The sequence below is a fragment of the Vulpes lagopus genome, chromosome 1, assembly GCF_018345385.1.
Source record: "Vulpes lagopus strain Blue_001 chromosome 1, ASM1834538v1, whole genome shotgun sequence".
NCBI classification, from domain to species: domain Eukaryota; kingdom Metazoa; phylum Chordata; class Mammalia; order Carnivora; family Canidae; genus Vulpes; species Vulpes lagopus.
The window spans coordinates 116,341,170-116,354,417 of NC_054824.1; the positions used below are offsets into that span (position 1 = coordinate 116,341,170).

The following is a 13,248-nucleotide window of genomic DNA, read 5'->3' on the forward strand; positions in this document are numbered from 1 at the left end:
AGAAATGTGAATCATTCAGAGGTACAAATCTAAAGTTGTTTGGAGGAAGGGAGGGGATGTCTAGGGCTTCCTGAATGATGAAAGGAAGGAAGGAAGCTTGGCAGAGTATTTCCCTCCCAAGGCAGCAGGTAGCAAAAATAGCCTGAGAGAAACAGGAAAAAGTCTTATGTGGGAAAAATGGAAGAAAGGAAAGAGGCAAACAGTAACAGCATGTTCCAGGTTCTAAACATTAAGCTAAATTAGGCACTTTATAGGCAAAACAATCCTGTGAGAAAGGCATTACTATTTCCATTTTACTGATGTAGAAAGTGAGGATCCAGTTCTTTTTCTGTCTTCAATTCCACTTCTCCACAGAGGATTAAAATGCCTTGAAATATTGGGAGAGGAATTCCAATTCTTGTCTTTTAAAATTTTCATTTCACTCGCAAGCCAGGAGAAAAGAGGGCAATTCTTAGTGTGCTTGTGCCGTGAAACTCCGTAGTCTCAGTAGGGCCTTGGTTAAGGATGGGCCAAAGCTTGGCTGAATTCGAAAGAGGCCAAGGAACTTAGATGAGGAAGTGGTTGCCCTGTTCCTTCTGCGGAACCACAGGGGGGCCCTGCGACTGGCAGCCTGTTTCCTGGGTCCCGCACAGCCAAGCCACAGCAGGCTCCGTCGGTGGGAAGAAATGTGCTGCCGCCGGGCTCCCTAGGCAGAAGCTTTATGTAAATGCCTATTTTCCAAGATCCTCAACGTTATATGGATTATCATCCACGGAATGCATACTGAGAAATTAAGTGACATTTGGAAGTAAGACATGCACTTCCATACATAACTCTTAATAATATAATAGGCTGCAAAAAAGGGATAAAAACCAGTATGCAGTCATAGACGCTTTTGGCAATCCCTCTCTTACTTAAACAGTGTATTGTTAAATGTGTAATAGGATCGGGGAGGAGTGGGGAGTAACCAAACAGGCTCCTGGTGGTCACAAGTGGATTATGAAGCATTCAACTCTATACCTTTTTTTTTTTGCACTTTATTTTTTAAAGATTTTATTTATTTATTCATGAGAGACAGAGAGAGGCAGAGGGAGAAGCAGGCTCCATGCAGGGAGCCCGACGTGGGACTCGATCCCGGGTCTCCAGGATGAGGCCCCGGGCTGAAGGCGGCGCCAAACCGCTGAGCCACCCGGGCTGCCCTTTTTCACACTTTAATATTTTGCTCGCCCGTCTCTCTTTTTGGCAGTCGGGCTCTAAGTTCCACCTGACGCGCCGCAACGTTGCCATGGGGTCCAGCAGAAAGTTTTTTTTTTCTTTTTAGAAAAGCACCGCTAGCGTTGCGCCGAGCTAGAGGCCGGGGCTCCGGGCCCCGCGGCGCAGGAGAGGAGCAGCCGCCGCCGCCGCCGCCGCCGCGCGCCGGGCGAGCGCGGGCCCGGGCCCGGGCGGGAGGCAGCTAGGGCGCCGCGCGGCCGGGAGGCGGCGGCCGAGCGCGGCGTCACGTGGCCGGGGAGGGGCCTGCGCGCCGCCTGCCCGCCCGCCGCTCGGCCGCCGCCGCCGCCGCCGCCGCGTCCCATTCATGAGGGCCGCCCGGCTCGGCTGCGGCCCAGGCGGCTCCGGAGGCAGCGGCGGCGGCGGGCGCCCGGGCCTCGCGCGCGTCCTCGGCCGGCCCCGCCCCCTCAGCCCCCGGCGAGCGCGCCGTCCAGCCGCCGCCTCCCCTCGGCCGCCCGCGGGCGCCGGCGCGGGTCGGGAGCGGAGCCGCCGCAGGTAAGCGGGCGCGGGCCCCCCAGGCGCGGCGCGGCCTCGGCGCTCGGGGGAGGCCGGGACCCCTGCCCCCGCGTCGCCGCCGCCGCCGCCGCCGCCGTCACGTAGGCCGCTCGGCGCGCGGGGTGGGCTGCGGTGGGGGCGCGGGGCGGACGGGGACGGGGAGAGCCTGAAGCGTCCGGGTGCCCCCGCCGCGGCCCGAGGGGCGGTCACGGAGGGCGCCCCCAGCTCGCGGGGTGCTGCGCGCAGGCCGGAGCGGAGGCCGGGGTGACGCGCGGCCGAGCGGCGCGCGGCGAGGGGGCCCGGCTGGAGGCCGCGCGAGCCGCCCCCGCCCCCGCCCCCGCCCCCGGGGGAGGGGGCCGGCGCACGTGAGCCGCGGGGAGCCGAGCCGGGAAGTTGCTGGTCCCCGTCCCCGGCCGGCCGTTCGCCCCGCGTCTCTGCCTCCGGCTTGTGGACCCGGCCCCGAGTGTGAGTCGTCTCTCGCTTCTCGAAGCCCCGTTCCCCTCGACACATCTGTCTGTAGCGAACGTGTTAAGAGCCAGTTTCAGAGCAGGGGCCTCTCTCTCAACTTTTAACCCCGAGGGTCACCATTTTCTCCGCTCTTCTGAACAAATTGAGAATATTCTCCTTGAGAATTTCGTATGACATTTTGAAGGCACACTTAAGAACCAGGACCGGAAAGATCACCCTTCCTTTCAGAAAGTGCTGGAAGTCTGAATGTTTGCAAATGCTATAGGAAGGGTTACTTAAGCCGCTCTACTAATTTTAAATTGTGCATTTCCGGATGATTTTTCCAAACCTGTTTGTTTTAGACCGAAAAAGAGTCTCTTGAGAGTCTTGGTGTCAGGCCAGGTCCTATTGCAGCTCTTTGCCCAGTAGAGATGCCCCGTGTTAACTGTTTATTGAATATCTCGCCTGGCTGGTTCATAATTCTTTGACAATGCAGTTTTGAGATACATTTGAAATATTTACAAATTATTTAGTGGCCCATATGGTTTGTATGTCGATGGTCTGAGTTTAGTGGCTTAAGAATGAAAAGTGTGGCAGGCGATGCTGGGGTGGGGTGGGGGGAGATACGGAAGTGGGGGGGGCTGCTGAGGTAGGGGGCTGCTGAGGTAGGGGGGCGATACCTAGGTGGGGGCCCGTGCTGAGGTGGTGGGGTGATGCTGGAGTGGGAGGTGAGGCTGAGGTGGGGGGGGATGCTGAGGTAGGGGGCCGATGCCGAGGTGGGGGGGGATGCTGAGATGGGGGGGTGATGCCGAGGTGGGGGAATGCTGAGGTAAGGAGGCCATGCTGAGGTGGTGGGGGGATGCTGAGTGGGGGGGATGCTGAGGTAGGGGGGCGATGCCGAGGTGGGGGGGGGATGCTGAGATAGGGGGGTGATGCCGAGGTGGGGGAATGCTGAGGTAAGGAGGCCATGCTGAGGTGGTGGGGGGATGCTGAGGTAGGGGGGCGATGCCGAGGTGGGGGGGGGGATGCTGAGATAGGGGGGGTGATGCCGAGGTGGGGGAATGCTGAGGTAAGGAGGCCATGCTGAGGTGGTGGGGGGATGCTGGAGTGGGGGGGATGCTGAGGTAGGGGGGCGATGCCGAGGTGGGGGGGGATGCTGAGATAGGGGGGTGATGCCGAGGTGGGGGAATGCTGAGGTAAGGAGGCCATGCTGAGATGGTGGGGGGATGCTGGAGTGGGGAGGATGCTGAGGTAGGGGGGCGATGCCGAGGTGGGGGGGGATGCTGAGATAGGGGGGTGATGCCGAGGTGGGGGAATGCTGAGGTAAGGAGGCCATGCTGAGGTGGTGGGGTGATGCTGGAGTAGGGGGGATGCTGAGGTAGGGGGGCGATGCCAAGGTGGGGGGGATGCTGAGATGGGGGGGTGATGCCGAGGTGGGGGAATGCTGAGGTAAGGAGGCCATGCTGAGGTGGTGGGGGGATGCTGGAGTGGGGGGGATGCTGAGGTAGGGGGGCGATGCCGAGGTGGGGGGGGATGCTGAGGTAGGGGGGTGATGCCGAGGTCGGGGGGGGGATGCTGAGATAGGGGGGTGATGCCGAGGTGGGGGAATGCTGAGGTAAGAAGGCCATGCTGAGGTGGTGGGGTGATGCTGGAGTGGGAGGGGAGGTTGAGGTGGGGGGCCATGCTAAGGTGGGGGGATGCCGAGGTACGGGGGTGATGCCGAGGTGGGGGCGATGCTGGAGTGGGAGGTGAGGGTGAGGTGGAGTGGGAGGTGGGGGGGCCATGCTGATGTGGGGGGGGCGGCAGAGCCCACAAGGCGCAGGGGAAGGATTCTGGTGTTCGCCTAGTGAAGCATCCTCACTTTGCCTGAAGGGCAGTCCACCTCAGTCCCAGCCTGAGTATAAAAAGCAGGCCTGAGGCCATCTATGAAATTACACTGGCCAGTGTGGGTGGCTTCTTCCAACTAATGTATGGTTAATTGTGATCTGTCAGACTGAAGTGTAAGTAAATGTTGATAGAGCTGTGGAATGCTGGAAATGAAATGTTCTAACGTGATGGCAGAGTTGAGAACCAACAGAGAAGCTTTATGTTTAAGAGGAACTGGAAATGGGAACATTTGAAAACCATTCAACTCTATAGTAAAGCCACTGTTGAGAAACAATTAACAGAGTCAGCTGGGCGTTGTGTCCTTCATTGCCCCAAGAATGTAGCAGTGAAGGAACTCCTCACCCTGTATTGTAATTTTTGGTTTACTGAGTGGACTGTCATCTGCACTGGACTGAAGGTCCTCCAAGGCCAGACTTTGGTAGCTCCCTGGTACCAAATGCAGACCCAACTTTTAGAAAAACCTCCATGGAGGTCTGTTGAATAAAGGTAGGAAGCAGCAGTGTGTATATGTGTTCTTACCAGTGACCTGAGAGCTGGTGGCACTTCCTGAAGGAGTTCACTCAACTTTCCTGAGCTGTGAGCTTTGGTTGAATAATCCTGAGGGTGCCACGCATTAGAGATGGTAAAAGGTTAAATTAAGCTCATGAGTCTTAGCAGGGAAGATTTTGCAATGCTTATTTTAAATATTAATATTTGGTTTAAAGATAGCTTGGCGCTCTGTGTCAACAGCTATTTCCCCTGGGTATGCTGTTTTGTATACAGTATTTCCTCATATAAGGCAGCACAGTGACACTTAGCTGGAAGCTTTGTCTTGTGGGGAGATAGATTCAGCACCTCCCTTAGGTGCTTAGTGATGTAAGTCAGAAGGTTTTTCTTTAAGTCTGACTTAGGTCCACCTGCCTGCCTTTAATTTAAATCCTCCCCTTTTTGCTCTGACCCGATAGCTGTCATTGCATGTGTGTGTGTGTGTGTGTGTGTGTGTGTGTGTGTGTGTATGTGTATGTGTATGCTTATTATCTTGCCAGTGAATGGCTAGACCGTGGTTTGGGACGTTTGTTTTGAAAGCCCATTTTTATCTGTTTTATTAGCCCCAGAGTCTTTCAGCTGTCATTTGCCACCAACATAACGAAAATAACTCACAGGTTCATAGGCAGAGAGCCTCCAGTTGACAGAATCCTATATGGATTGTCATATTAAAACTTTGAGGATAATTATTATAGGCTGGAGTAGTAAGCTTTATGGCTGTATCAGAAGGCCTTCAAATAAGATTTCTTGGTGGCTTTGCTAGCAGTTAACTGCACTTCTTGGAATCTACCTCCCCTGCTGTCAATTTGATTCTTTATTCTTTTTACTGACGCACTATTACTAACACTGAACACTTTACATGTGTACGCTCCTTTACTCTTGAAGACAAATGTGTGAGAGAAAGTCGCTCACCGCTGAGGTCCAAATGAAGCAGCTTAGGTGTCTCTGAGAGTCAGTGGCAACCTGGGTGTGGTGGGGCCATTCCAGCTCTGTGCTCCTCACCTCTGGCTAACTTGATCCTGCCCAACCACGGAAAGCTTGGCCCATATGGCTTGCCTCTGCTTTGAAATTCTGTGACTGGATGATTCTGCTCTTTTCAGCCTATCTATAAGGAAGAAGGAAAAAAGAATCTGTTAGGAGATAAGCTGTGTGGCAATGCAAGATAAAGCTCTGAATGTGACTTTGAGGATTAGAATGAAGATAAGATACAGTTTTTAAATTTGATTCATTGACTACGATTTAGATTCTTTTTCCTGTAAAGCCCCTGGATACTGAATTTCTGTCCTCCTATTTTTGTCAATTTAAATTGGTGTTAAAATTATTACCAAGAAAATGAAGGAGCCAGAAATCATTGAATCTGTAAAGCATAACAGAATGGTTACAGCATCAGCTCCTTTTGCTACCAAATTTTACCTCTGTACAAGGAGGATACAGCTGAAAGACAAGGTGGGTTATATGTTAGAAGTACGGTTTTCTAAAATTATTTTTATTCAGGTCAAACTTGTAAGTTGAGAGACTACATAAATGTGTTAGAAAAATGGGGGATTCATAGAGATCTTTTAAAAATCCATTTAGGATAGATGTAACTATTTTTGTAATCTTTGAATTCAGAACTTTATTATGTGGTGTTTATATTTATCTGTATTGTTCTGTATTTTCAACATGAATCATCCAAATTAGGCTTTTCTCCTTCTTTGGAGGATGAACACCTGCTCATAGAAAAGCCTACCTAATGATGTTCAGGTAGCTGGAGGATTGCCTTAATCTGACTTGTTGGCATATTTGAACAGTTTAGAAAGTCTTTACTTCTGTAGTTACTGTAGTTGATTTTATGAATAGTAACCTAGTTTCCTGTCTTTAATTCATATTCTTTGTTTTTGTACCAATTTTATTTTATTGTTTAGTAATAGGTGTATTTGCCTGAACTGCCTCGAATTATTTTTTTCAGCCAGGCAAAGCATACGTAAAATTTAAAGTGATTTATAAATTTTAACTTGTTTTCAACTCCTGGCATTTTTTTTTAAATCTTTCCTGTTCAAGAATCTCCAGTGATCCATTCTCACCTGTTTTAGCAAATGTATTTTTCCCATCTCCGTTCTCTCATATCAGTTTGCTCCCTACTGTCTCCACCTGCCCCAAACATTTACTAATTTTCAATACTCACTTTCCTCCATGAACTTTAGCTGTAAGAGACATTGATCTTGTTGTGTTACTGTGTATTTGCTCTTAAGTCATCTGTGGCATTCCTCTAGCTGTTAGTTGATATTAAAGTAAATAACTACTGTCTCCTTAATTTTCAAACACCCTGTGTGGCCTGCAGGCAGTGCTAGTTTGCCTCCTTTTTGTAAATGTGTAACTAAGAGAAGGAGTAGGGGAGAGATGGACTGTTGAATAGAAGTGATAAGAAGCTAGCCTGAAAGGTTTGTCAGATTGTAGTAGAGAAAGTTGGATTTGAGGAGAGGAGGAAAGAACGTTCAAACCTGAACACCTGAGGATAGGATCTGTTGATTTTAAAAGTTAACCGATGGAGAAAGATGAAAGGACAGACCTTCATAGGTTGATGTTCAGAAAGATCCACTAGAGTGAGCTGGAGTGGCTGTGCAGACCTGTTTATTTGCAGGGTGGTGGAAATTCTTTGAAGGTTTGTTGTGCTGTCTCCCATTGTTTTGATTCTTAACTTTTGGGGTCACTTGTGAATTTAGTTGAAATATTAAGTTACATTATAAGGAGTGTAAAGGGATATGGTTTTAAAAAGTTTAAGAAACATGATTAAAGACATAGTATTTCAAAAAAGAAGGGGTACCAGTATCTAGGTTTAAAAATTATTTGGTTTTGATGGTCATAACTAAGTAATTGTTAGATGAAGAGAAGCTGAGCATGGGAAAAGCGTCCTTCAGTGATTTTACTCAGAAGAAAGATAGGTATATGGTTCTAAGTAATTTTAGTGACAGAGTTTCTGCTTTTACTTATTTCTGAAATATAATGGGATAATTGATTTAAATATCTTTTTAAACCTCTGTTTTTAGATCTGTAGCAAAATGTTTTCTTTTTTAAAGATTTTATTTATTTATTTATGAGAGACAGAGAGAGAGAGAGAGAGAGAGAGAGAGGCAGAGACACAGGCAGAGGGAGAAGCAGGCTTCATGCTGGGAGCCCAATGCGGGACTCGATCCTAGGTCTCCAGGATCACGCCCTGGGCTGAAGGTGGCGCTAAACCGCCGAGCCACCCGTGCTGCCCAAAATATTTTCTTTTTTATAGAAAGAATCATAAATTCATTGGTTAATCTGGAATTGAAACCTACCTAAAAGCCTTCTTTATACTCCTGAATAAACAGTGGAATTGTACAATTCCATGATGGCTCTACTCTCTTCAGCGCATTATGATGTGACATGTGTTGCACCTGGCAAGATAGATGTGTCCAGCTATAATAGAGACTTGGTGTTTACTGATTCTAAAAGAGAAGTATCCAGAATGTGAATAGGTCTTATCAGGTATTTGGACATAATTTATTAAGTTTAGCCTTTTAGGGCACCTGGGTGGCTCATTCTGTTGATTTCAGCACAGGTCTTGATCTCTGGGTTGTGAGTTCAAGCCCCATGCATGGAGCCTACTTAATAAATAGGAATCTCAGGCAGCAAAACCATGAAATAGTAGATATGAATTATGAACTCTGAATTGGAGCTCTTTGAATTGTGGTATGTTACTTTCCGCAACAGCTGAGTCTGTATATTTATTTATTAGTTATTTATTCATGAGAGACACAGAGAGAGGCAGGCTCCCTACTGGGAGCCTGATGTGGACTCCATTCTAGGACCCTGAGGTCACGACCTGAGCCAAAGGCCTATGCTCAACCACTGAGCCACCCATATCTTTTTAAATTACTTTAATCTCAACATTTTTTTGAATAATACTTAGCGAATGGACATTATAATTATAGCCATAACATCTGTTTACATGCGAACTACACAGGAACAGGACTTATCTAGAGAAGTATATAAATACTTTCTTTTTTATACATATACTTTCTAAATAAAAAGCTCTCTTTTATTTTTTTAAAAATAAAATATTTTATTTCTTTAGAGAGAGTGAGCAAGGGAAGTAAAGAGGGAGAGAATCTCTCAAGCAGACTATGTGCTGAGCTCGAAGCTTGATTTGGGCTTGGTCTCATGACTCTGAGATCGTGACCTGAGCTGAAACCAAGAGTTGGATGCTTAACTAACTGTGCCACCTAGGCACCCTGAAAGCTCTTTATTTTATAATTTAAAATGTGTATTAAACAGATGCTTTATAAGAAAGGAGTGATTTTTTGTTGTTAGGTTTTCTAACTGGTTCAACGAATTCAAAATATCCTGTCTAAGTGGCAGTATTTGAAAAGTAAACATTTGGAATTTTGGTGTCTTTAATATACTCTGTTCACTGAGACTCAGTCCTTAAAATGGTGCTGATGGCTACTTTTTAGGAACACTGTTTCTAGGAGATGTTTAATGTTTGTAAAAGATTGTCATTACAGTTACATTATTGAACATCTTTGGGTGAGGCGTTATGTTTTATATAAATTCTCTCTTAAGAGGCACAATAACTATGCATGGTAGAGATAGCTGCATTTTTTAGGTGAAGACTGTGAAGCTGAAAGAGATTTGCCAAAGGCATGTGACTGTGTACTGACCTTGATCTCATTCCATTGTCCTTGCTCCCATGCCACCACACTGCCCAAGAACGATAAGAATACTCGTGAATCTGATTGACATGCCAAAACCAATTTGGGGAAACAGTTTTGTTTTGACTTTATTAGGTAGAACTGGGGAACTTATTCTTAACCTCAGCATCTATAAACTGCTAATAGAAAGCATAGCACCTACTGTATAGGAGCTCTGGGTTTCTCTGAATCATTTATATATGCAAAACCACCAAGAAGGCAAAGGAGATGGCCTGACTAACCCCACTTGGTGGTGCTGGGTCTAGAATGAGTTGGATGATATGAAGCTGATACTCTTCTGCCTGCCTCTGTAACATGAGCATATAGCTGGGCTGAGTTGGGATCTGGTGTTTAAAAACATGGCCGCTAGGGCAGCCCTGGTGGCTCAGCGGTTTAGCGCCGCCTTCAGCCCAGGGCCTGATCCTGGAGACCGGGATCAAGTCCCACGTCAGGTTCCCTGTATGGAGCCTGCTTCTCCCTCTGCCTGTGTCTCTGCCTTTCTCTCTTTCTCATGAATAAATAAATAAAATCTTAAAAACAACAACAACAACAACAACACATGGCCCCTAAACTCTAGCTGAATTTTGGTCTCTGGCTCAGCTTGACAGAAAGTCAGTTCTTTTTAGTATTGGGAGGAAGAAATAGGATCAGTTGGACTTTTTGAGACATGGTTTGTCTGTATTCAACATGATGTCTTCTTGAAGGATTTTCCCTGCTAATTTTGACTGTTTTTTATACAAGAAGTAAACTCCATAACCCTTGCTTTATGTGGGACTGGATTATGCATAGGAGCCCTGAGTAACAGCATTTCAGAGCTGGACAGAGCTTCTAGCCTATTACTCCATTTAGGAACACTTGTCCCATCACATTGTGGGTAGCCAGCTGAAACCCCTAGTATTGTTGAGTATCTGAGTTTGCATTTTTGAACAGATTTGTTTTTTTATAAATTGGCACTTTCTTCAGTATATCGTTTGACTCAGTAACTATCTACAGATAGAGTTCGCTCTGATGGAATTTTAATGGTGTTTTACTCACTGTAATTGAATAAATCAATGATTGGGTATTAACTCTTCTTTTTTTTTTTTAATTAATTTTTATTGGTGTTCATTTACCAACATACAGAAAAACACCCAGTGCTCATCCCGTCAAGTGTCCACCTCAGTGCCCGTCACCCATTCCCCTCCAACACCCGCCCTCCTCCCCTTCCACCACCCCTAGTTCGTTTCCCCGAGTTAGGAGTCTTTATGTTCTGTCTCCCTTCCTGATATTTCCCAACATTTCTTTTCCCTTCCTTTATATTCCCTTTCACTATTATTCATATTCCCCAAATGAATGAGAACATACACTGTCCTTCTCCGATTGACTTATTTCACTCAGCATAATACCCTCCAGTTCCATCCACGTTGAAGCAAATGGTGGGTATTTGTCGTTTCTAATTGCTGAGTAATATTCCATTGTATACATAAACCACATCTTCTTTTTTTTTTTTTTTTTTTTTTTTTTTTACATCTTCTTTATCCATTCATCTTTCGATGGACACCGAGGCTCCTTCCACAGTTTGGCTATTGTGGCCATTGCTGATAGAAACATCGGGGTGCAGGTGTCCCGGCGTTTCATTGCATCTGAATCTTTGGGGTAAATCCCCAACAGTGCAATTGCTGGGTCGTAGGGCAGGTCTATTTTTAACTCTTTGAGGAACCTCCACACAGTTTTCCAGAGTGGCTGCACCAGTTCACATTCCCACCAACAGTGTAAGAGGGTTCCCTTTTCTCCGCATCCTCTCCAACATTTGTTGTTTCCTGCCTTGTTAATTTTCCCCATTCTCACTGGTGTGAGGTGGTATCTCATTGTGGTTTTGATTTGTATTTCCCTGATGGCAAGTGATGCAGAGCATTTTCTCATGTGCATGTTGGCCATGTCCATGTCTTCCTCTGTGAGATTTCTCTTCATGTCTTTTGCCCATTTCATGATTGGATTGTTTGTTTCTTTGGTGTTGAGTTTAATAAGTTCTTTATAGATTTTGGAAACTAGCCCTTTATCTGATATGTCATTTGCAAATATCTTCTCCCATTCTGTAGGTTGTCTTTTAGTTTTGTTGACTGTATCCTTTGCTGTGCAAAAGCTTCTTATCTTGATGAAGTCCCAATAGTTCATTTTTGCTTTTGTTTCTTTTGCCTTTGTGGATGTATCTTGCAAGAAGTTACTGTGGCCGAGTTCAAAGAGGGTGTTGCCTGTGTTCCCTTCTATGATTTTGATGGACTCTTGTCTCACATTTAGATCTCTCATCCATTTTGAGTTTATCTTTGTGTATGGTGAAAGAGAGTGGTCCAGTTTCATTCTTCTGCATGTGGATGTCCAATTTTCCCAGCACCATTTATTGAAGAGACTGTCTTTCTTCCAATGGATAGTCTTTCCTCCTTTATCGAATATTAGATGACCATACATTTCAGGGTCCACTTCTGGGTTCTCTATTCTGTTCCATTGATCTATGTGTCTGTTTTTGTGCCAGTACCACACTGTCTTGATGACCACAGCTTTGTAGTACAACCTGAAATCTGGCATTGTGATGCCCCCAGCTATGGTTTTCTTTTTTAAAATTCCCCTGGCTATTCGGGGTCTTTTCTGATTCCACACAAATCTTAAAATAATTTGTTCTAACTCTCTGAAGAAAGTCCATGGTATTTTGATAGGGATTGCATTAAACGTATAAATTGCCCTGGGTAACATTGACATCTTTACAATATTAATTCTGCCAATCCATGAGCATGGAATATTTTTCCATCTCTTTGTGTCTTCCTCAATTTCTTTCAGAAGTGTTCTGTAGTTTTTAGGGTATAGATCTTTTACCTCTTTGGTTAGGTTTATTCCTAGGTATCTTATGCTTTTGGGTGCAATTGTAAATGGGATTGACTCCTTAATTTCTCTTTCTTCAATCTCATTGTTAGTGTATAGAAATGCCATTGATTTCTGGGCATTGATTTTGTATCCTGCCACACTACCAAATTGCTGTATGAGTTCTAGCAATCTTGGGGTGGAGGCTTTTGGGTTTTCTATGTAGAGTATCATGTCATCGGCGAAGAGGGAGAGTTTGACTTCTTCTTTGCCAATTTGAATGCCTTTAATGTCTTTTTGTTGTCTGATTGCTGAGGCGAGGACTTCCAGAACTATGTTGAACAGCAGTGGTGAGAGTGGACATCCCTGTCTTGTTCCTGATCTTAGGGGAAAGGCTCCCAGTGCTTCCCCATTGAGAATGATATTTGCTGTGGGCTTTTCGTAAATGGCCTTTAAGATGTCGAGGAAAGTTCCCTCTATCCCAACACTCTGAAGGGTTTTGATCAGGAATGGATGCTGTATTTTGTCAAATGCTTTCTCTGCATCTAATGAGAGTATCATATGGTTCTTGGTGGGTATTAACTCTTCAATACAGAATAACTTCTCATTAAACAGAAATACATTCATGGCCCTTAGGAATTCCCAAATTCGTGATTTTGTGCTTGGCATATAGCTTACTCAGTTGTCTCCTCTGTAAGACGTAGATAACAATATCTACTGATGGCCTTATTCTGAGGATTAGATGAGGTTGTGTATTAAACCAGAGCCACAAGCCACCTAGAGGTCCAGAGGCAGGGTGGCAGGCTAGGATTTCTCACTAGACAAGATGCGCCAGTTTTGAGAGGCACAGGGACAAAAGGAAAAAAGGTGAATAGTACATCCTTCTTGCTTTGAAGTACCTTATAGTCTTGCAGGAGAATTAAGTGGGTCTACCTCTATATCAAGCAGAATTTTATAAAACCAGGTAGGGGGGATAGACAAGGGAGTACCGCATGAGTGATTGAGAGTGAGTCAAAGGAAGTATCTTGGTGTGAGCTTCTGTGCTAATGTTTTTAGCATGAGGATATGATGTTTAGGGGTGCCTGGGTGGCTCAGTCAGTTAAGCAGCTACCCTCAG

General features: G+C 46.0%; 1 protein-coding gene across 3 annotated transcripts in view; it reads left to right on the top strand.

The window, feature by feature from the left end:
* Positions 1–1,600: 1,600 nt before the first annotated feature.
* Positions 1,601–13,248, top strand: part of LPIN2 (lipin 2) — an 89,840-nt gene continuing 78,192 nt past the window's right edge. Inside the window, exon 1 of one of the 3 annotated variants that reach the window (XM_041746250.1) lies at positions 1,601–1,743. The gene's annotated coding sequence lies outside the window, so the exon portion shown is untranslated. Of the gene's footprint in view, positions 1,744–2,187; positions 2,209–7,012; positions 7,244–13,248 lie in introns of those variants that run through there. The other 2 variants (XM_041746239.1, XM_041746228.1) reach the window with 2 other exon arrangements.